The sequence below is a fragment of the Pleurodeles waltl genome, chromosome 6 (genome assembly GCF_031143425.1).
Source record: "Pleurodeles waltl isolate 20211129_DDA chromosome 6, aPleWal1.hap1.20221129, whole genome shotgun sequence".
NCBI classification, from domain to species: domain Eukaryota; kingdom Metazoa; phylum Chordata; class Amphibia; order Caudata; family Salamandridae; genus Pleurodeles; species Pleurodeles waltl.
In genome coordinates, this window is record NC_090445.1 from 410762053 (window position 1) to 410786502 (window position 24450).

General features: G+C 44.9%; 1 protein-coding gene across 2 annotated transcripts in view; it reads left to right on the forward strand.

Moving 5' to 3' along the window:
• Positions 1-23778: 23778 nt before the first annotated feature.
• The window catches only part of EPS8L3 (EPS8 signaling adaptor L3), a 187055-nt gene continuing 186383 nt past the window's right edge, over positions 23779-24450 (forward strand). Inside the window, exon 1 of one of the 2 annotated variants that reach the window (XM_069238344.1) lies at positions 23779-23972. The gene's annotated coding sequence lies outside the window, so the exon portion shown is untranslated. The remainder of the gene's footprint in view (positions 23973-24450) is intronic. The other variant, XM_069238345.1, reaches the window with a different exon arrangement.

Below are 24450 nucleotides of genomic sequence, written 5' to 3' on the forward strand. Positions count from 1 at the left end.
AACAGAGTGGTACAGCAAATGTCAAAATCTTGTACCCCACTGCTGCGTTACCAACCTAGAATGCTAGCTCTTTATATGACATATCAAAATGAGATATATCGTGCAAAGAGTCCAGGAGTTCTCTAACTAGTGGACAGGGGCTTGCTCTAGCAGTTCCAAGGTGCTCTTTTTAAGGGGTAGTGTGGTTGAGCATCCTTAGGCTTATCAGAGAGAAGTGTTAGACATCTGTAAATACACACACAGTCAATAAATGAGACACACGATTCAAGAAGGAGATCCACACCAATTTACAAAAACAACCATTATCTTTATATATGTTTTGGCACCAGAATTGATACATTCAGGTAAGTACGTTTTGCAAGAATTTTTTTTACAGTTTTCAAAAGTGGACACAGTGCAATTTCTGAAAAGCTACAATGTTATCCTATGGCGAGAAAAACAAGTACTGCATTCAGGTGCAGTACAGCGACTTATGGGACCAATCTCATGGACTTAAGGTAAGTATTGGGCAAGGGTCCGTACCACACTTACAGGTCACACTGGACGGCATTAGGGCAGTCAGGTGCAGAGGTGTAGTACGGCGTCGGGTGCCCAAATTTAGCCACTGGAGATCAGTCCAGTTGAAAAGAGGCAGCAGGTCTGGACAGGAAGTCCAGTCGGGAAGAACCAACAGGTGGGTTCAAGTTTTGAGATGCTCAGAGACGGAGGGACACGTTCGGTCCTTTTCTCCACAGGCCAGGGGTGAGGGTGCAGAGGCGCCTTGAGGCATCAGGTTTTATCACATTTGAGGGGGCCTGCAGACAGAGGCTGCAGGCAGCGTTGGCGAGTCCACAGTGGTAAAGTCCAAGATGGTCTTTGTCTCTGGAGGGCTGGGGAATCACATTGGCACCGTTGGTCCTCTTGAACTCGACTAGGTGGAACGGGTGCAGTGGTGCTTTACGGTGTTGGGCTTTCTGTGGTCCGGAGTCCACACAGTTGTCTTGGGGTGCCTGCAAGATGCAGGGAAACAGCGCCACTGCTTCACAGAAGTTCCTGGGTCTTTTTTGAAGACAGGCAGACCTCCCAGGCTTTTGGAGGCACAGCAACTTGTAGGACGAGTCAACTTTGGCAAATGGTGGGAACTGCAGATAGGCCATCAGGGCTGGAACCAAGTCAGGTGCTTCTTCCTCAGGCTTTGCTTCTGCGGCTCGTATGTGTCCTTCTTCTTCGTAGGTCAGCATGAATCTGCATTCCTGGTGCCAGGGGCTCCCCTAAATACTGCATTTAGGGGTGTTCCGTGGAGTGCAGGATAGTAGCCAATGTGCTACTTACCCCTAGAGTCACTACACCTCATGTGACCACTTCCTGTGGGAAGTCGGTATAACCCTGTCCCAGAGTTCCTGAATCTGCCAAAACCAAGATGACAGATTTCTAAAAGTTGTGTCCACATCAGGCAGTGCACCTTAGGAGTGGGACTGACATGAGGGGTGGACACACCTCCCTGAATACTAAGGGCCTCATTTACAAGAAATGATGCATTGCCTCAGCAACTCAGCAACCCAGCAATGCGTTAAAAAATGTAACACTGTGGTACAATAGATTCTTATGCCATGAAAGCATTGTATTTACAATATGATGCACCAAGGCCTAAGGATCCTGGCTGCGTCACAAAAGTGACGCTAATCTGTGTGCCGCATCATTAGGAAAACGGATGCTTCTGCTGAAAAAATGACAGTAGGCTGATTTGTGTCACATAAATAAACGCAAGCTGTCCTAGCATCACTTTGGTGCAGTGAATGCATCAAAAAGGGGTAAAAAAATGTTGGATTGATACTAAAAAAAGGAACACTCTCCTGAAGCAGCCTTGGAGAATAGAGCAGACCACAGAGCCCAGGATAACCCCAGCAACCCTAGTACTAGCCAGGTTGTCCAGACAGACTCGCAGGTGAAGGGGAAGAGAAAGTGCAAGTTTAATGAGGAGAACAGTATCCTGATCACTGAGGTGACGGAGCAGCAACACCGGCTCTTTGTCACCTCAAAATTGCAATTAGGGAGGAAAGAGGCTATATGGCAGTTCATTGTGAACAAGGTCAACAGTATGGCAGAAGTCAAAAGAACAGTGACTGGCTGTAAGAAGCTCTGGCATGATTGCAAGCACAGGAAAAGAAGAAACTGGCCAGCAACCTCAAGGCAGCATGGCAGATTGGAGGTGTATGCTGGCACCCCAGAAGCAGTTCGGTGAGTTGAAGGAGATGGTAGCTGCTACCATCCCAGAGGAGTTGGTGGCAAGAGTCCCGGGACATGACAGTGCTGCCTATGATGAACAACAAGACCCACATGGTAAGTTGCAACGAGGGGCAAAGTGGCAACTAAGTAATAAGGTGCAGGAAGCTATGTTGCAGCGCTCCAATGCACTGTATGCAGCCCAAAGGGTAGTATGCTGGTTCATCTATTGTTAAACATCAAATAAATGTGATGCGCACTGACCAGTTTCAATTTGCACAGCTCAGTCCACCTCCATCACCTTCCTCCCTTCAATGTGTGAAGTGCATCATCAGTCCACATTTACCTTTCTTTGTATACTGGCACTTGCATGCAATGCACATCACTCACCACAACTACAGCTCCCTGAATACAATGCAAATAACACGGACGGGAACAATACATTATGCATGCATACTGCTACCCTGTACAACCTGACTGTGACAATGCAGGCAACCTTGCACCATGAAGCTACTCGGTCTCTCTTGGGCCTAGGCACACTAGTTTTAGACAAGGGATAATAAGAACTACTTAGCTCCCACAAATGACAGGAGTCATGGAAGGTCCCAGGCTGAAGTGGGTGGATCTAGTGATGTGGGAAACATAGGTAGGTATTTGCCACTATTTCCAGCATTACTTCCATGTGGGGTGATTCCTGACCCATAATCAATAACAAATCAAAATGTAGCTCCAATGGATATGGGCATGCCTGATCTACGTGTCGTAGGCACATGAAATTTAATGTGTGATCTGGGTAGTATCAATGTGTGGCACTAACTCCTATCCCCGGACCCAAACGTGGGTAACCAGAGGAGGCATGTATACATACAATGGCGTGGACCTGAGTCACATAATGTGTGACACTCTGCAGATAACCAACTCTGATCATGATGAAATGAGATGAATGTGAGTGATTGTAACCTACAGAGTAGGACAGGGCCCATGCCCTCAGAGTAGGTACACAGGGCCAGATTTAAAGAAAAATGGCAAAGCGCTGCAATGTGTCACTTTAGAAATGCAGGGATGCACCTTATTTAAGGGAATACAGCGCACCCCTGCGTTTTCCCCCTGCGCTGTCTCTAAATTTAGCTGCCAGAGCCAACGCAGGCATCCTTGCACCATCATGCAAGGATGTCTGTGTTGAGGGGTGTGATTGTTTATGTGCGGGAAGGTGTCCCTTCCTGCACATAAACAATCACTAATGGTGCTTTGGCACTTCTGTGTGTGCTGCATAATGTGGGACACACAGAAGTGCCAAAGCATCATTTTCAAATGATTGTTAATGTGCAGGAAGGGACACCTTCCCGCACATAAACAATCTTTCTGGCATTTTGCTTTTTCTATGCGTGCGGCAGAATGCAGCATGCATAGAAAAAGCAAAAATGAGGAGAAATAAAAGTATTCCTCCTCATTGCGCCCTGCTAACGCCACCCCTGGGGGTGACGTTCGATTTTGGCGCTGCCTCAGGTTTACGAGATTTCATAAATCTGAGACAGCTTCAAAATGCAATGGGTGTTGCTGTGTCATGCCCACAGTAACACCCACTGCAACCCCCTTTCACGCACAATGCTGTGTGGGAAGGGGCCATATTTACAAGGTGGCATTAAGCCACAAAAAGTGGCTTAATGCCACCTTGTAAATACGGTGCTGTGCTTAGCGCCACAGGAGCGTCACTAAAGGTGACCCTTCTGTTGTGCTAGGGTCCTATAAATACGGCCCACAATTTGCATCAATACCTATGTATAATAGGTGTTCTACGCATGATTGTTGAACTGAAAGTGCTAAATCTGAAACTTTGATTGTCAACCTGATTACTCATGTCATCATCTAACAGAGATCACCATTACCATTTCTCTATCTCATTCCAGAGCATGAACCCATACATCCTGGCCAGCAGACTATCCCGGACATCATCCCGATGATGAGGATGACAAGCTGCAAACCCTAAACACAGAGACTCTCCCGCAAACCCTGGGCTCCATACAGGCACCATCTCTTGTCAAGGGAAGGCTCAACAGCATTGGGGGGTCTCCAAATGATCCGCTTACCATCCAACAGACACTACCTGCCACCTCACCCATAGCCCTGGACTCCCATGACCCACAAATAATATTCCAACAGACTGCAGAAGGAGTGCAGCGGGAGCTGGCAGATCAGGTGTGGGCAGGGGTGGAGACCATGGCAGGCACCCAAGAGGCAGTCCATAGGTGCCTCATTCCAAATGAGGACAACTCTGCTGTCATAAGAAGCACCTACTCTCTGCTCTGTGGCCTCCAGCAGTCCCTGGCTGACATCGCTGGTGTCATGAGGCAGAGGCATGAGCAAATGCCCTGCCAAAGTGGTACCAGCGAGGTTGCCAACCAGCTGGGGGCAATCAAAACCATCTTGGAGTCCATGGAGCGGAGTATAAAATGAATTGGCACTGTCGTCAATTTCATTCTCCCCAATCTACCCTAATGGCAATGTGGCCCTCCTCCTCAGTGAAGCACTCCTCTTCTCCACATGTCCCATGATATGTTCCTTCATGGACTCTGTCTGGACATCCACTGGCTCTATACATCTTTTGGGGTTGTTGTTCTATGAACTGTTCCTGTGAACCTCCTAATTATTTGAACATGTAACTAAAAGCACTTAGTACAACCTGTGTGTTGTATGTGCGTGTTTTACTCAGGACTACGTTGAACAAGGTACATTGTGTGAGGCAAAAACACCAACTACTTGCTAAACTGACAGGTGTGGATTAGAGCGAGGTACAAAGCTACATAGTCAGAGTGAAACATATTTGGTTAACATGATGTGTATGTTGACTAGCAAGCAGTTACTCAAGCCCCCAAGCATGAAGTGCAACAGGTATCATGCAGTCAATGTTAAAGGTTATTTAAGTCACACAATAGGTGGCTAGTACACCCATGGATGGTAGCAAACAAACAACATTGGTGTGGCAAGCAAATGATGCAAGCGTGAGTGTGTATGGGGCAGGCATCAGTGTGTGATTAACAAATCCTTGGATTAGGGAGAATGCTTTAAATACAGCATCCCTTCACTGCATGTTGCATGACTTACCCCCAAAGAGGAACTGTATGTAAACATCTGTGTTGGGCTGTGTATCTATTCACATCCAGATTCTCACATACACTGCTCAACAATGTTTGCAGATAGCTCATGTGATTCAATGGCCAACCTGACAGGTACCTGTACATGGGTAAATCACCTAGTTGCGCATGTCACCAAAAATTGCTACCAAAGCCAACAGCATGTACTACGCAATACCTGAGCAGACATGCTTACTTCTACACAGTAAATCATGATGTAGACTTGTATGTCACAAACAATTATATTTAATAACCTTAAAAATGTGTATGACTGAAAGTACCTAACCTACAAAACCTAACTTCTAACCTAAACTACACTACCTTATCCTAAATACTAACTACAACTAGCTTAACTTAACCTACCTTATTCTATACATTTAACTCCACATGATAAACATCAACCCCCATCCCCTTAAAACACATCTTCAGACGGACAACAGAAACTACATCTATACATCAACTATCTACAAATATAGTCCTAAACAAATATATTTATTTTTTACACATTTTTTTTTAATTGTATATTTTTTGCATTTCTTTTTATAAACACATGTATAACTCATCAACCACCATCCACAAAAAAACTAAATATCCCAAATCCCTAAAATTGTAGCTACCCCTACTAAAATCTATAAACTATTTTACCATCCTATTCTACAACTACTAACATAAGCTAAGCTATAAAAACATCTTCTCCTATAAACAATAGTATAAAAGGGGAAAGAAAGAAAGTGTCCCTGTGGCTCATTTGTGCCATGATTGTCTACCCACAGCTTGCTTGATTTCAGTCAGTAGTTGGATAACATTGTCCATTTTAGCCCTGCCACTCTGAATTTCTGGTCCAAACTTTCTCTTTACGCATGTCCTGTTCAAAGGTGCCAGTGGGTCTTGTTTCTGTCCTGTGTGCTTTCCAGTGGAGGTGCTTGGAACCGGCCCCACAGACCCACCCTGGTTTGCTACTCCTGCCTTGCCTTTGGTAGGCCTGTCACCTATTGGTGGTCCCTGTGGGAAGACGCCCCATTTCTTGGATGTCTTCTCCACTTCAAATCTCTTGGCCATAGCCCGATAGGCTTTGCTGACAAACCAGATTTGGCGATATATTTCCTCCTGGATCAAATGCTGCCTTTTCTGTTCTGGGGTCATGTTGTCTGTCGGAAAGAAAGACTGTCATACAAAGGGTCATTAGGAACTGGTAAAATAATCATGATAGGATAATTTTATCTTCAAACATCACATGTTGCACTTCCTGTATGCCAAAATTATCTCAGAGGTCATACATTTGACAAATATCTATCATCTCCTAATTTACTACGGCCAAAGTACTAAGGCTAAGCAAAAGTTGCATAATGCAAACGCATCATCTTGGCACATCTAGGTAGGAACAATGCTGTTTTGTACCCATGGTATGGTACACATTTCATGTTTTACTGATTATTAGTGTCCCTTCTGCATCCTGCAATGACATTGATTACATTGGCATTAGCTAAAGTAAGATGAGCACGGTCTGCAAAGTACATGTATTGTGTCACAACATTGGGTGCCTGATATGGCAAGGACACGGACACATATCTAGACATAATGCTACCTAGACCTAAAATGTGCCAGGCATAAGATGTAAGAATGGAGGGCAGATAGCTCACTCACATCACACAGGCATAAGATGTAAGAATGGAGGGTGGATAGCTCACTCACATCACACAGAGATGTATGAAACATCTTCTATATGAACTCCTGTAAGCCCATGGTGAACCATGCCACAACTCTTTATATACTCCAAATGTAATAGCATGTGTCCCACTACACAGCCTAGTGTCTGTCCCTGCGTCTCAGATATTAATGTCACCTTCCTTCACACCAGCACTCAGCACATCCAATTGATGGGTGTGTGCGTGTATGCACTACATCTCATCTGTACAGGTATCTTGCGATCTAAGTAGCTATTGCTGTCCAAAGTGTGATCATGTTTGTGATACATTTTGGAGACTATCATTGCCAACACAATCTGAAGATTGATTGGGCACTGGCATGTTAGATGACTATGCTGTGCAGACATTCCTCCGGTCTAACACATTTTCCATTTCAGTGAAGATGACAGGAGATAGGAATGTTGATGTATCCACAATAGAGTATGGGGTCATTCAAATGCATTACCATTTGTGGAATGTTTACATCTGTACTTGCTACACTTATGGGGTTATTCACAAGTCCCTCAGTCCCGGCAGAAGTTCACTTTTTGTGAGGGTCATGTGGCACTCACAGCAGGGCCATATTTAAAAGACTACCTAATGCCACCCAGCATGGCTTGTCGTGACACTGTAAATATGGCCCATAGTCTTTCTGTCATTACTGTGGTGTGAATCCCCCTTCCTGTGTGGAGTAGCCATACACATCGGCCTGAGATTGCAATGTGAGCACCAACAGTAGATTTGTGCTTCTGAAATGCATTTGTTAGGTTTCCCATCCACAGCCATATAACCTTCCAATCTACTATCACATATATTCAGACTATGGCATTGTGGTCAGTGCTCTTCAGTCAGACCATCGATCATGTCATAGCAGATATATCCACCTTGACATTAGTCAGAGGCCACTGCATATCTAACAAGTAACCATGGATGTCAATTCACCGAAATTTCAGGGGTAGCGGAAGTGACATCACACGTCCTTTCACCTCCACTTTCACTCACACACACATACTTCTACGTACACACAAATTCATACACCCAGTCTCAAATAAACACATGCAACATATATTTAAAAGCATTTTTTACTTACCTTAGCTGCCATGGAAGGGCATATTCCAGCTAAGTGTACATTATTATTCACTATTGGTGCCATAAATTGAAAGAAAACAGAGAGTGAAGCCCCAACTGACGTCAGTAAGGACCACCTGCCACTGTGTTCCTGGTACTGAATTTAACACCTCGGAGGCCAGGGGTCGCAAAGGACTAGCCAGGGATTACAGCTGTGACCCCGGGCAACACCTAAATGACATCCATGCAATTAACATCTACATTTCTGTCCAAATCTTTATGTTACACATGGATTTTTCAATGTAAAGGAAGCTCATTGAACATGGCATTGCACAATGCATCCAACAACACAAACAATCCTTGAACTCCACAATAAGCATTCAGGATGACACTGTCTGGTAACATCCAGATCCCTGAAGCTCTCCACCTCTATGTCTGTGTAAGGCTTTGGTCGACCTACAAGACATGACAGGATACATTGCACTGTGATTGCAGAACACATACATTGTGGTCAAATGTAGCACAGTACATATGAATTTCAATTGGCTATGAAACCCTTCTGATTGTAACAAATTAAATTGCTCATGTGACATGCCTCAGTAATACACATTGGTAAGGCAGGCTGATTTGTACACACATATAATGAGCCAAACATACATCTTGTGGGCACATTGCAAACCAGCTAGAATAACTGACTAGTACAACATTTCACAAGGGTTTCAGACTTTCACGGCGCTCTGCACCTAATGAACTCACAGACCATACTCAGTAAGGTACAGCAATACCCTTGCCTTAGTATTTTTTTTACATGTACATGACTACGCTATTTATATCACACTTTAGCCATCCTTGTTCCTTCATTTAATGGAGCTCAATATCTGTCAGTGCTGCATTGTTTTAGTCATTGACCATACATGTCCTGTGCATTCCCAAAGGTTAATTCTTTTAAATTGAACACCAAAATGTATGAGATATGTTCAGATGTGTAAAATTCTGCCTGTCAGACCTTTGGGTAAAGTAACATTGGGCCTTCTTTACATGAGACATGAACTACTGGAGTGTAACAGATAAGAACAGCTCCAGGAAGAGCATGTACCCCAGGACTGAGCAAGTTAGCAGATGCCTGGGGGCAGGCCATGAAAAGGAAAGGTGCACACTTTCTTAGTTTGCGCACAGCATGACTGTTTACATGTGCACGGTGGTGCAAACAGAGAAAGTGTTCACTACGTATGATAGGGCCACTGGTCAGCGTGGGCTCGTGACAGTCCAGTGTTTGAATGCAACTGTAAAACTGCTTAGTCTTTTAAAAAATGTCTTGTAGGGGCATGGAACTTTTGCGCTAAAACATATGTGAGCCACAGAAACTATGAGCACAAACCATCTATAGGCAAATGAGTCCCAAGGAAGAATTTACAAACTATGTGTACTTACCAATAGTTTCACCAAATTTGATTCCGATTCAATCCAGGAGGCCATGTTCCCGGCTGATGACTGCTGCCCAGCAATGTTTAAATTGGTGCGTTGTCTGGTCTACGTCAAACAGCCTCTGCATGTGGTACCAGACCTTCTTCCACCTCAACTTGCGCACCTCCATCTTGTAGCCCTGGATGACCCTTCCACCACTGGCTTCCATGTTGAGGAACCCACCAAATTCCTGGGCATTCATGGTACATGCCCTTCCTTTCCCCAACATGTCCCTCCCCAAACACACTCTGAAGCAAAACAAACCCCAAAAACCCACACCTAGCCACAATTACCCCTAACAACAATAATACCCCTAAGATGTACACCTGACAAAAGATAGCACAAAACAATACAATATACAATTACAAAGGACAATATACATGTTAGGGACACCACAGGGACAGCAGACAGTACAACAATCTCCAAAAACACCACTAACACGTGAAGGTGCCCAGAATTGTAATTTCTCATCATTTGGGGGGCACATGATTCTCACTCATGCTGATGGTGCAAAGCTAGACCACCATGCATATCTTAGCGTGACCTTCGAAATACTGAGAACAGCAAGGCAGTGTACATCAGACCATTACTACACTGCATCAAGGTGGTGATGCTTGTGCGTAGCAGTGGGTGTTCACATGCAACACCTATGTAGTTTGGCACTGTGACAGGTAATGAGACACACATGGACCTAGTACAGTCCCAAATTTGTCAGACATCCCCAGTAGAGCCTGAACATGGATGTATAAATTGATGTGATCGTGGCTTTGTCCTGCATTCTGTTACTCACATTGGCCATGTAGAACTATTCCATGAATGGTTTATGTGCAGGAGAGTGTTAAGTGAACTATAATGCAAGTTCACAGCAGATTGAGTGAAGGTATGGGCCTTTTCTACAACCGCATGTTTGCATCCATAAGCCTACCTGAGTCATCCTGATCATCCATGGGGATTGTCCAGCAATAATACATCAACAAGGTCCCTGAACTACACCCATCACACAGAGTAACACTAGGGTGCCCTTTTGGGATGCCTTCATGTACTTTGTAGCTATGAGGCCAGGGTGAGCCATACAGCTAGAGTTTGCATGGCCTCATGGATATTGTTGAGAGGCTTACGCCACCAGATGGGCCAGGAGTGGTGTGACACCAGCTTCATTGGCCTGTGGTACCTAGGCACATATCTGTATAATATACTATCCTAGGATCCCTTGTGGTTCCAGTATGTCCACTCAGGGAGTAACCGACATTGTGTGTTTCCGCCACTCTACAGTATAAGTGGCACGCAGGAGACAAACTGACTCTCTACGTTGCTATGTAGCATCAATGGCCCATGTTGATATGTGCATTCCACCGGTTACCAGAGAGCCTTCAGAAACACATACCATAACATGTTGTACTACACAAACATCACCTGTATGACTTTGTGGTTTGGAGGATATGTGTTGCATATTCACATTGCAACGGCTCCTTCTCTTTCCCCACAGGCTTGCTCTATAATTTGTGGATCACAAGGCCAGTTTGTCTAGCCACAATGAGTCAGGTATAGTCCAAACATAAATATGTTTGTCATTGACACCCATCACAATATGTGTGTATAATGTGTGATTACTTGAAGTTGGGTGATGGGTATGCATTCACACATGATGTTCATCTGTGAATTTCTAGCCACATTCAAACACATATATTGGGATGCTATCATTTGTGATTTCTAATGGACAATTGTTTCATACACAGAATCTTGGTGTTGTATCTTCACATTTGCACTAAGAATGTACTCATGGGAGTGAAGCCATTGTTTGTATCTGAGCGCAACATACCAACATGGTTGGGTACATCACTGCTTTTCCCATTGACATCTTGGCCTAGTGATGGAAATGTTGGCACATTGTTACTAGGAATACACTCTTGCACTTGCAAAGTTTAATATTTATCATTTGTATGTGTTGACAGCACGAGGAGTGAAGCAATGGTGCGTTTTAGCACCTCTGCTCTTTAATTTGCTCCTAGCAGATTTACCGCAGCTGCTCGAGGCCATCAATAGCCATTGTCCAATAATCAGTGGCGTGTGAATCAGCATTCTGCTGTATGCAGATGACCTTGCCTTATTTAGTCATAATAGAGTGGGACTGCAACACTTAGTTGACCAGCTGCACAATTATACAGCCACTAGCAACTTAGAGGTGAACCTGAAGAAGATGAAGGTTGTAACATTTGGTAGGAAAAAATGAACAGCAGTAACAAATCACAGTGGATCAAGTCTATAAATACTTAGGGATTTCCCTCGCTGCCAGAGGCTCCTTCGTTAAGCATAGGAAAGAAGCCAAAGGTAATGCCACGACTCTATTGGTGACACTGTCAAAATAATTAAAGCTACTACTGGGTCCAAGCCATTATTAAAAGTCATGAGGGCCAAGATTTCTCCTTCATTATCCTATGGCAGGGAAATCTTATTAGGCATGGACGATAACTTGCTGAACAAACTCATTGAAAAAATCTATAAGCAAATATTGCGTCTCCCGAGGTACTCATCTGCTGCTCATATTAGGCTTGAATTTGGTTTACCAGACCAACGGGCTGTCAGCACCAGTGCGTACCTTAAACTGTGTCATAACTGCAAAGGGCCCGGGTCGGCAGCTTAGAGGCACTACTATGGTCCAAAATCAGCAGCAGCAGCTCTGGCAAAACACATCACCATTTTTTTTAAAGAATCTAAGCGATTGCTGGATGCGGATGATCTTTGGATGAGCCACTTCAGTCACTGCACCTTTAAAATTAATATAAAAATACCTATCTGCCTTTGGTCATTTCATTCAGATAGAGCCTTACTTGCAAAATGCAGTCACGCCTGGGCAGCTATAAGCAGTCACCACACCTGGGCAGTTATAAGTAGTCACCAGCCGGTAACCCCAGCATCATACATTTCTTGCACATATTCCACCAAGCAAGGTTTATGGGCCTCAGGCTAGGGGAGTGGCCTTTCCTGAAACATTTAGCTAGTTGGTGGTGCCCAAGTGAGGACACTGTATGCAGGCACTGTGGTGTCAGTGATAAATCCCTCGAACATGTCGTATGCTTTTGCCCAGCATTACTGAATGAACACAAAACTAGACTGCGGGTGGAGTGGAACAGTTTGGGAATACACATGTGCCGGCAGGAAATCAATCATAGCATCTTTAAACCCTGATAATACAGTTTTGAACATTTTGCTAACAGAATATCTTCTCAGTGCGTCCTCTAAGTTTAGTCGGCAAGGGAGTGGGCCGGCGGCCTCATAGTCACTCGTTAATCATTTGTCAATTATCTGTCAAGAGCTTTTGCATAGTTCTTTTTGTAAACCGAGCATCAGTCTTATATTGTTGATTTTTGATTAAGTATGAGATAATACGTTACATTAAAAATGGGTTGAGTGAGGCAATTCACGAGCACTAGCACTTTATTTAAGCATTGCACTCCTAGTTTCTGAGTGACAATTTACGGCCAACTCTGTGGCAGCTAATCCCCTAAATTTATATAAGTGACTTTGGCCCTCATTACGACGGTGGCGGATGGCGGTATAATGGAGAAAAGTACTGCCAACAGGGTGGCGGTACTTTTCCCCATAATATGACATTGGTGGTTTGGCTCAGCCAGGTGGCCATCACTGTCCCCCCCGCGGGATTATGACCCCGCCTACCGCCATGGTTTTCGTGGCTTCCTTGCTTCCGTGAATCCCTTCCCTGTCACTGATAGGGGTCTTCCCCACCTCCCTCCCACTCCACAGATTCCCCCCACCCCCTTCCTCTCCAGACCCCCCACGACATACATGCACATTCACGCACCATCAAACACACGCATACACACTCATACCCGCATTCACCACGCATGCATACATCCATTCACACACACATCCACACAAACTGACATACATACAGGCACACACGCATTCACACAACACAACATACACGCACTCACACAACCATACATGCACACAGGCAAAACACACCAGCATTCACGCACACACAGTCACACACACCCCCAGACACACACACACAACACCCCCCTCCCCTGTCGGAGCACCTGACTTACCTGATTGCAGGGGGTACTCCAGCAGGAGACGGGACGGGGCACTGCTACCATCAGCAGCGTCTGCCAGCAGAACACCGCCAGGCTGTATCATGGGTCAAGATACGGTCTGCGGCGGTCTACTGGCGTGGCCTTACCGCCATCCGCCGCCATGGCCGCAGCCGGAGTTCCTTTTGGCGGAATTCCGGCTATGGTCATAAAATGGCGGACAGATGGTAGCCGCGGCGACGGTAGTTTGGCGGCTGTCTCCATGGCGGTAGGTGGTTTATACCACCATTGTTATAATGAGGGCCTCTGTGTGTAGAATGGCTGCTTTAAGGAATTACATTCTATACTGTTCGATGTTGTACTAGCACTCTATTAATCACCGCTCTACTACCTTTTGGGGGATCACCTGTGCTTACCTCATCATTTCTAACTGAGGGGGTCCTTTGAGGTCAACCCAAGTGATTTTATGTGTAAAATGGATGCCCTAGGCATATATATTTTTATTATGCTGTTTAATGTTGCACTAGCACTTCATTAATTCATTGCACTATTGCCTTTTGAGTGTCTGCCTTTTAATTATACTGTTGGCCGCTATACTTGAGGGAAATATGTTTATCTTACTGTTTACTGTAGTCTCTATTGATAATTTTGTTGCTATTTCACGTATTTTTAACTCTGCAGTGTATTTTTAGAGTATATCTTATTGTTATTCCTTGTTTTATCACTGGATTTCTTCTTTTATCATGAATATGTATAGTTAACGCTGCGTCATGCACCCAGTTCACTTTGTTAATTGCAATGGTTTTAAATAATCATAAACAATAAAGATACATTATTATTACATATGTTTTCTGTGTGGCAATTACTAGCAGATGTGATGTGAGTGTTCAGATGTTTACTGTGACTATGAAGTTAACTTGCTTACACACTGGTTGTGCTTATATATTTATTTCATATAGTTACACCATTTCATTTAGTTATATTTTGTGACATTGTGAAAGTCATTGATGCATGTGTGAAAAGTTTTTGTACCATATGGTCCCTCCTCTGTGTTGCTGCTACTGGTGGGGTATTTTGAGCTTGCTCCTCATCTTCCTCATCCTCATCGTCCAGCACTTCCTGCTCCTCATTGCCATCCAGCGCACTCAAATATTGTGCAATATACAGCACACTAGTATTATTTTGCAAACTAGTGGTGGGGAGTACAGTAATCGGCCCCCAGACATATCCAGGCTCCTGAAGCAGGACTTGAGGACTCCGAAACTCCTCTCTACAATGGACTGGGTCCTGCTTAGGGCATGATTGAAGCTGCGCTGAGTTTCCATATGTGGGTGTTTATAAGGAGTCATCACCCACGGCTGAGGACAATATCCTTGGTCAGCTGCAAAGAAAGGAGGGGTAAAATTATTAAATTGTCATGACAAATGATGGCCCAACATTCATATACATTATGTTATGTGTCCTGATTGACTTATAAACTTTGCCAACAGTATGAGACATGATATGACATTGTTTGGCATACATGCAAAATGATTTCAGATTTGACTGACACTGTACTACACATACAGGTGTACTATCCTCTGCGATTGTGATACACTTCCTACTTGTCATACTTGTGAGTGCAAATGCCATGAAGGTGGTGATTTGTCACCAGTAAGAAGAGTCAGTTAGCCATTGAGGAGTCAAATCTCTCACACTTATCTATTGTCTCTGTTTATGACTACTATTGTCATACAAAAGCATCCAATTTGGGCCTAAAGTGTCATATTTTTTACTCAAACAACAGGATTACAGGGATAGTGTCACTTTTCGTACAAAAGCATCACATGTGGGCCTAAGGCATCATTTTTTTGATTCAAGCAACAAGATCACAGGGATGTTGTCACCTTTCTTACAAGAACATCACATTTGGGCCTGAAGCGTCATTTTGACATTTAAAGGAGTCTGATATTACTTTGTTCTGACACATATTTTGCTGATATGTGTGTTTTGAGTACAACATGATTATTCAATTTGCAATGCGCATGTTACCCTCAACACTTTACAAAGATCAGTGGATTGTGTCAGGCACTTTGAGGATGATGACAGCGTTCAAGCCTGATTGACAACTGCTGTATCCTACTTATAGTTTCCATGATGTGGGTGAGTTGTTGTTTTCTGGAACTCTGACATAAATGCAAAGAAAAATTATGCATTTGATTATTTATTATCATGTGAAAACACTGCCATACATGGTTTGGTGATACATTCACAGACGTGATTCAGGTGAAGAAATTTTGCACAATGTGTGTGCGTCTGCGAGTATCTGCAGCTGTGTTTTGGATGTCTCCATCCTCAGCTGTCTCCTCCTACTCCTCCATTGGGTCTTGCTGTGGTTGACCTCCATCCCAGAGAACATTCATGTGCACACATATGTTGTGCAGTATAGCACACACTAATATGATTTTGAAGACCGGGGGCGGAGGGAAAAGAGCAATCTACCCCCAGATATATCCAGGCAGTAGAACCTGCCCTTGAGGAGGCCAAAAGTCCGCTCCACAACAATACGAGTCCTGATGTGAGCCTGGTTGTATGCCTTCTCCGGATCATTGGGGGTTTGCATGTGGGGTCATTACCCATTGCTGTACCCCGTATCCTTGGTCAGCTGAAATTGAAAGAAAGAGACAGTGTCAATGTTTAGGATAAATGCATTGGGAACATTCCTGCCCATGTTTGTTATGTGTAATGGTATAGTCAGGCACTTCTCCAAGATATAATCACATGATGTGTCACTCATACCGGTGTACTGACATTTACAGGGGAGGCTTCAATCAATCTATGTAATGTCAAATGCAGTGGATGGGCAGATACATCATACAATTCTACATCCTGAATGTCATGTTAATGCAGCAGAATTTGGTGATGGCTATTTGCTTCTGCTCTAGTCCACTCGATGTTATGTGTTCACACTACATGTGGTGTGAAGAGACGGAATGTGGATGAGATATTTTTCTTGAAGGTCCTCCCTAAGTAGGTGGTAAGATACCAGACATGGCTTTCACAGACACATGCATGGGTCCATGGTCATCCACAGATGTTGGTAGTGGCCTACATTGGCACAGGCCTTTAAGTGTAAAATATTATCCAGGGCAGTTGACATAATACCTTCCAGACAGGATGCACTCACATGAGCTGGGTTTGTATTTAATGTTTGCATTATAAACTGTACTAATCGTCTGTATATTGCCGTAAGCTCAGCATATAAGCAACGGACTTCAGCTACCGTCAAGGTTGCTGCAGCATGGTGCGGTGTATATGTGGCCAGCAAAGGCTAGGTAGGAACATCATTACTTAGAGGACCTAACCTAACATGTAGAAACGTATGGGGTAGGGCGCCATCAAGCCAATTATTATGTTCTTGATAAGATAGAGGTATTTCTAGATATGCATATGCTCTGTATTATGCAGGTATGTTTGCAGGTGTATTGTGATGAAATGTAGTTGTGTTCCCATCAGCTGCTGGAAATGTGACCCAAGAATTTTACATTTCTGTTCTACAGGCTGGATGAGCCTCAACAACAAATGTAATAGAACCCCCCTGGGCCGTTAGGCCATGTTCCAATAAATGTGCAGTAAGAGGTGGTCACATATTGACTGCAATTGCTACCTGTTGCGGGTTTGCCATAATGAATGGTGAACTTTGTTCAGAGATAAGCACACCAAAAGGGGATTATCTTTTTAGAGCTCAAGCTTGAACAACCTACAGCATTAGTTAGGCACTCCCTACTTAGCTGAGGAGGAAAATCCTCAATACCACTGACGTCTCCGTATATAGTACTGAGGTGTCTTTGCACGTAGTGAGACAGAGATACTCAGGAGGACCTGAAAATTAGTGCCTGACTAAACACTGGCGGTGCCATGTCGCGTAAGTTCTCATTATTCTAATGAGACTACTGCATTTGGGGGGCAGAATCACTTGCACTGTGGGGGACTGAGTCTGAACCCACTACAGGTGACACCTGTCAGCCTAATCCGGGTTTTGTTCCAGCTAGCTAGCAGTGCCTCATCTCCACCCAAGAGCAGGGATGATTGGGCAACCGAGCGCATGATACAATTGACTCCTCAGGGAAATCGTGGTCACTCAGACCTCGTCCGTTTCTCTCAGTTACATTAGTCTCATGTTTGCAAGGACATTCAGAGGCAGAATATAGTTCAATAAGGTTTTTTGAGCTAACTGCCTCTTAGATAATAAAGCATGCATTGCATTAACTAGGACAATGAAGCATGACAGGATTAAAATTGAGACAAGGAGAGTGAAACATAAAAATAACGATATCATATTGTCACTAAGATAATTAAGAATAACTCCTACCTAGGCTATGTTAGAGCACATCATGTTAAGCTCTAATTCTGCCCTTCAGGTTCCCCTGGGAAGACATCATCCCTCATACCTGAGCAAGAGGCCTGTAGTCTACATAAGCAGCTGCAGCGAAGCACTTAGCAATCAGCATACAGTCGTGGTCATCTGGCTGGAATCTCCCTTTCACGTACATGGGTCAAAGTAGTGTTTTTATAACAAAACAGCTGATGTTCCAAGAAAGGATCCCCACGTAAGAGTGTGTATCTTTCTGTGAATATTAGAGACAAAGAGTGCTACTTTTGCCGGCAACCTATCATACTTCAGCCTTGAGAAAGCACAGAGTGAAAGAAATGTCTTGTTTAAGAACGCACTGCTGGCCCAGGCAAAGAACAGCTGATAGAGAAAATAATACAAGACCGCAAATGTGGCTATTGTTAAAATAAAAAAAACAAAGCTGAATAAAATATGTCTAGGTTAAAGTGCACAGCGGCAGGGCTAGTTTCCTAAAATAACATGTGTAAAACTATAGCTAAAATGGCTACACAACAATACCAACTTAGTGACATGGTGTCACAACTACCATTGCCAGATCCATGAGCGCATGTCACAGTGGGGGACATTGTGTACATGTGTGACGGCATTGTACCCAATATGGGCACACAACACATGGATCCTGAAGATTTGAGAGTGGTCCTCTGCTGTCCAGCTGCACAACTTCCTGCATTGCACAATGTCTCTGAGAAGGGAAATTAGTACACAATATTTCATTTAAAGTTCCTTTCTAATATACTTGCTTACAAGTTGCCTAGCAGGGTCACATTCACATTTGCATCAGTGGTTGTAAAGGTTCTTTGTTGCGTGCAGGATTGTATTTGTGTGTGCGGGAGCACCTTTCAGCCAAGACTGCTGCCTCAGAGGCATGGTGAGTGATGGAGGGGTGCCGTATTACATAGCACATGCTGGACATGGGAGTGATTTTGATGATTAGTATTCACTTGAACAGTTACATGTCACCTGCCCATGAGCCCTAGTTTGTCACCTTGCGCCTAGTTCCTAGTGTGGGATCCATGACATGCCTGCTGGACCTTGGAAGTCACCTGGGCCTGGACAATGGACATGGAACACCTCCCTTGCACATAGTGATGGTAGACAGAATTTCTGCCTGCCATGCATTGCTCTGTGCCTTTAAACCATGCAGCGTCTACAAAACTGCCTTTAGATGTATTTGCATGTATGAATGGGGGATTAGCATTGCATATGTAACATGATGCATGGTACATGTATGTGGAACACCCCTTATACTGAAGTCCCTATCTGTGTAGGCAGACACTGAGATGTGTATTGTGTCACCCATTCCTAATTGTTAGTGGGTCTGTTAAGTACTTGAGTTTTGCTTACCTACAAGTAGGCCATTCCCATATTGTCCATCCTGGAATCAGTCATTTATGATGGAGTGCCGGAATATGTAAGCATCATGCTCACCGCCAGGGTATTTTGCCACCACATTTGGGAATAACCCACGATGGTCAAAAAAGCCTGGACATTGATGGAGTGAGTGTGTTTCCTGTTGAGGCAGAGATCGGCAGTTGCAGCAGGAGGAACCAATTGCATATGTGTGGAGTCCATGGAACTGAGCACATGTGGGAAGCCAGCAATGGCATAAAATCCTTGTTTGATCTCCTGCTGCAGTTGCTGGGTGTTGGAGAAGAGGGTGTAGCGGGGTCTCAGATGGATGATGGCATCCAGGGTTGAGGGTAGGAATGAGGAGAATGATGGCTGGGAGATTCCGGCCACTCAGGCTGCAGTCATCTGGAAGGACGGCAAGGCCGAAGTACAGCCATGAGCTTTGTATGTGGAGGGATGTTGGTAACCCTGTCCACTGTTGCCTGGAGTCTTGGCACAATCAGGTGTAGCAGCTGTATAATGAACTCCCACCTCAGGCGATAATGGGTAATTACCTCTTCCTGCCTGAGTCCAATAAGTGACATATGCTGTCGATATATGCGCTCCCTTCTCCTGAGATGCATCCATGGTGCAGGTGGTGGTGATAGTGGTGGTGGTGGTCTTTTTGGGGCTCTAAGCTGCAGTAGGAGTAGGTCCATGGCGTCCTAGACCTTGCAAGAGTGATGTGGGTATGCTCTCCTTATGTACAGGTGCAAAAGCATCATATTTATACCTGGTCTGACAAAGCTTTAATTTTTTGACGCAATTGTGACTCTGGGCATCTTTTGCCAAAGAAGTGTCATTTTTTGATTTCCTTGTAAGTACAGCTGCGTCAGTCCTACCTGTTTTTTAATAGGGAATGCCTACCTTGCATATCATAGTCATTAACTGACGCAGCCGGATCTGGTGCAAGGAAAATTTGACCCACAGGAGAGAAAAGTGACGCTAGATGCCTCTAGTGTCACTTTGTAAATAGGGAGCAGTGAATGTGCAGTGTCAAAAAATGAGGCCCTAAATTTCCCACCTGTCCAGGTGCCAAATGGGCCCTGGGGCGGGGAGTCAGCAGCTCTCCTGTGAGTGAAGCCAGATATGCATACCAAGGGTGGTGAGCCTCTTTGAAGTCCCTTGCCTTGGAATGCAAATTCACAGGTCATCTTGCTGGGTTGGGTGTGTAAACACCTCATCCAGAACTGGCCTTTGTTGTTGACCTCTCAGGAGCAGACTCTCAACCTAGGAGGTCAGACTTGTGTCTGGTGGTGGCAGGCTGGCTTAACTAGTCAGCCCCCACAGGGTAAATGGTAGGTTTTCAGGGGGCCCTCTGGGTGCATGTATTAATAAATCTGTCACTGGAATCAGTGAGGGTTTATTGATACTAGATGTTTGATACCAAACATCCCTATTTTCAGTGAAGCCATCATGTAGCTGGGGAACTCATTGTGACCAGTGTCCAGCACATGTTCTTAAAATGGCTTCCCTGTTCACTCATTATGTCTAAGAATTGACAAAGACATATCAGGGGCAAATATGCTCATGCAGATATGTCCTCACATGCAATATTATGCACCCTGCCTTAGGGCCTGAAGGCCTCCTGTAGGGGTAACTCACATATATTGCACACGGTGTTAAGGGATATGGCACATGTTGTGTTTTCACTTTTAGCTGCACCAAGACACGCAACCTGTAATGGCAGTCTGTGTGTGCTAGGTGAGAGGTCCTTGAGGGTGGCACAACACATGCTGCAGCCTTTGGGGACCGTCTTTGGTACCCATGCCCTGGGTACCAAGGGTACCATTTACTAGGGACTTAGAAGGGCATCAAAGATATTGTCAGTTGGAGAATAACTGCACAGTTTTAGGGAAAGAGATATGGCACTGGGTTCCTGGTTGGCAAGAACCCAGTGCACTTTCAGTCAAAATTGCATTCAATACCAGGCAAAAAGTGGGGGTGACCATGTCAAAAAAGTGCACTTTCCTACAGTAGCTCCTAAAAAAATGTGTAGTTGAGGAATACAAGTAATGCAACCATGCTCCGGGGACACGGGTGAACACAGGAACAGGAGGGGCGCCTACAGCAGCTAACCACTAATAAGTAAAGAAATGAGAGCGAGAATGGCGCCAACCAATGGTGAGTAATGGGTGGGTGCTATGCCCACTATAAGCTGAAACAAAACAATGCAATAGAGGCAGCGCATGTGCTGTCTAGCCAAGACATACAAATGGCCGGCCCCGCTGAGTCAACCATATGTTTATTCTCAGAACACCTCAGTGACCCTCTACAAGTCTTAATACACACTTACCAAGGTCGCACCTTCAGATCCATTCTGCCGGTGTTCAGATGTACCCTATTGGTTCTCCGAGTCGGTCAGCTCCCTTTACTGGACTTCTGTCTTTCCAAGAGGACCACTTTGAACCATAAATTGTCCGCTTCTGAACTGGCAGTTAGAGCCTACCACTGAAAAACATCTTATCTGGCCGCTGATTCTCTCCTGACTCGCAGTCGGCGTACCCCTGAGGATAGCCCCTGCAAGGAGGGAAAGGGGGTTCCATGGAACACCCAGACATCCCCTGCAGGAAGGTTGATGTATCCACTTTTGGAACAATCTTTGCCCCTCTTTCCAAAACAGACCTGGTGCCATCTGCACTGTGAAAGGTGCACCGGCTGATTGTGGGGCGGTCCCTCAGTTCACTGCTGCTCCAGGAGCAGCTCATTATTGGTAATAGGGCGCAGTGTCTCCATGGTTTTAAGTGGGGCGGTCCCTCAAGGTTTCAGAGTCAGCAGTAATTGAAAACTGGCATTTCAACAGCTCCCTATGTGGACCTATGTTCATGTCCTTAATTTTACAGGCAAAACAGAGGCTGATTTCTATGCAATGACTATAAAAATTGTTATGGTAGTGCACGTCAGTGATTCTAAACAATGACTACAAACATTGTTAAGGTACTGCACCTCACCAAAAATTGTTCAGGTAGTCCACGTCAGTGATGCAGTTCATATTTACATTTCACTTGTACGAATCCATGCATTCCCTATGCACAGTGTTTGCTTTTTACAGGTTCTTGTGTTTCAGTGTTTTTTTTCATATAGTTCTCTTGTTCATTGAGTTCTGTGAACTGATTCACTTGTAGGTGTCCATGTAAGCTCAGCTTGCAGGTGGGCGTTTATTAGGGGCATTTTTTGGAGCAGAGACTAAAGGAGTGTGGGTTTCTCACACTGCCTGTCAATGGGTCATACAAGTGTTCACAATACATGCTCAGCCAATCCTTGGCCTCCCTAAAGAGCGCACAGAGCAATGGCGAAGTATGCCATTTGTAATTGTTAGCCTGGGCTATTGACAGAGCGAAAGTTAAACAAAATGCAGTGAGTGGGTGCATAGCATGTGTTGGGGGGGATGGTGAAGTGATGGCGATGCAAGGACATAACAAGCAGGGGTCAGTAATTAGAGAGTACAGAATAAAGACGAGGTGTGAGATGTGCCAATGGAGGATACAGAAAGATGTGGGGAGAAAAATGGAATACGTGTCTAATATGGAGATGTTGTAGAGGAAACCGGTGTGAACTGAATAACAGGAGTGAGAGCCACAGATGTCAGTAATGTTTAATTCACAATTCCTTGTTTTGAGACATCTCACAGTTGACAGTACTACTGGTCGGTGGCATGCTATGGGAAGCAAAGGATTTTAATTTACATGTTTTAAACCACTTCCTTGATTACATATGCCACATTTCTTGCAAATGGCTCTTGGTTACGGCTCTTAGCCCATGGCCCTTTTAGAGACCCGCTTCCACTTTTTATCATCCCACTTAAAGCCCTGACTCTCCCTTGTTTGTACACAACTCACCTAGTTACAGGCCATCGATGCGCAGACAGGGAGAGTGAACCCTTACTGTAATCCATCCCTGGAGCATAGGGTCAGTCCTCACTTGAGCAGGAAATGTGTGTTAATGGCCAGAACGGCAGACTTTGAACCTGGAGAGTCAGGATCGAATGCTGGCTTCGATTTAACATCCGGTGATTCTAGGCTAATCGATTAAACGCCCAGATCCTTAAGAAGCAGATATGTAATGTAATCGTGCTCACGTAAAGCGCGCTGGTGTTCTTTGGCTAAGTTCGCGGGATATATAAAACTGTAAAACTGCATAAACGTGATCGAAACCGTCTGGAAGCTTCCTCTCTCGGATCGATGACTGTAGTGTTTTTCTAGGTTGTCAGTCATATGTATAAACGGAGGAAGATAACACCGCTCCATGACGTCGATGCCGGGACGCGGAGATGGCGACCAAAGGCTGCAGGGCGTGACTGGGGAGTGCTAATAACAAGAGATAACAGGCACAGGCCATAAATGCCCTGCCGAGGTCAAACCCACTCGGGACATGGATGAAATGCCTCCGGGCCTGGGCTTCAGGGGGCGGTCCTCAGCGGTTGGCAGGTGAGAGCGGCACGAGGAGAGGAGAAGCGTTCGTCATTCGTGGACTTTGGTCCTTTCATCCTTAGCTTCGCTCTCCACATCCCCGTGGGCTGCGCTTCGAGGAGACGGATCTTCCTGTTGTGAGCAGGACAATACGCGGACCATCGACGGCGTCGACACAGGTGAGCAGACCAAGCACGGCCTCAAGGACTCAGGCGCGTAGCTTGGGTGGGGATGGGGGGTTGATGTTATGGGTGTTACACCCCCTCATAAATGTATTTTGTGATAACTAGACGGGTACCTGCCGGATTTCAGCAGGGATTTTTACACACATAGACAAAACACACACACACTCCCCCTCCCTCTCCCTCTCTCTCTGTTCGGAAAGGTTTAAAAAATGTTGGTGATTTCACAAAAGGTATTTTTACATTATGTGCCAGCATGGCCGAAGGAAAATCCGAAGTCCCCCCCAGACCCCGCCCCTCGCCAATATTACTGACCAAGCTACTCCCCTTCCCTCACTGTCGACTAAACCAAAGACCCAGAAAAGCCGAAGCTAACAAGGATGCCATGGGCCCTGCCGTAAGTAACAACAATGGTCCGATTTACTGCTGTTGGGATAGTAAATTACAGCGGTGATAGCAATGATCATGGTTAAAT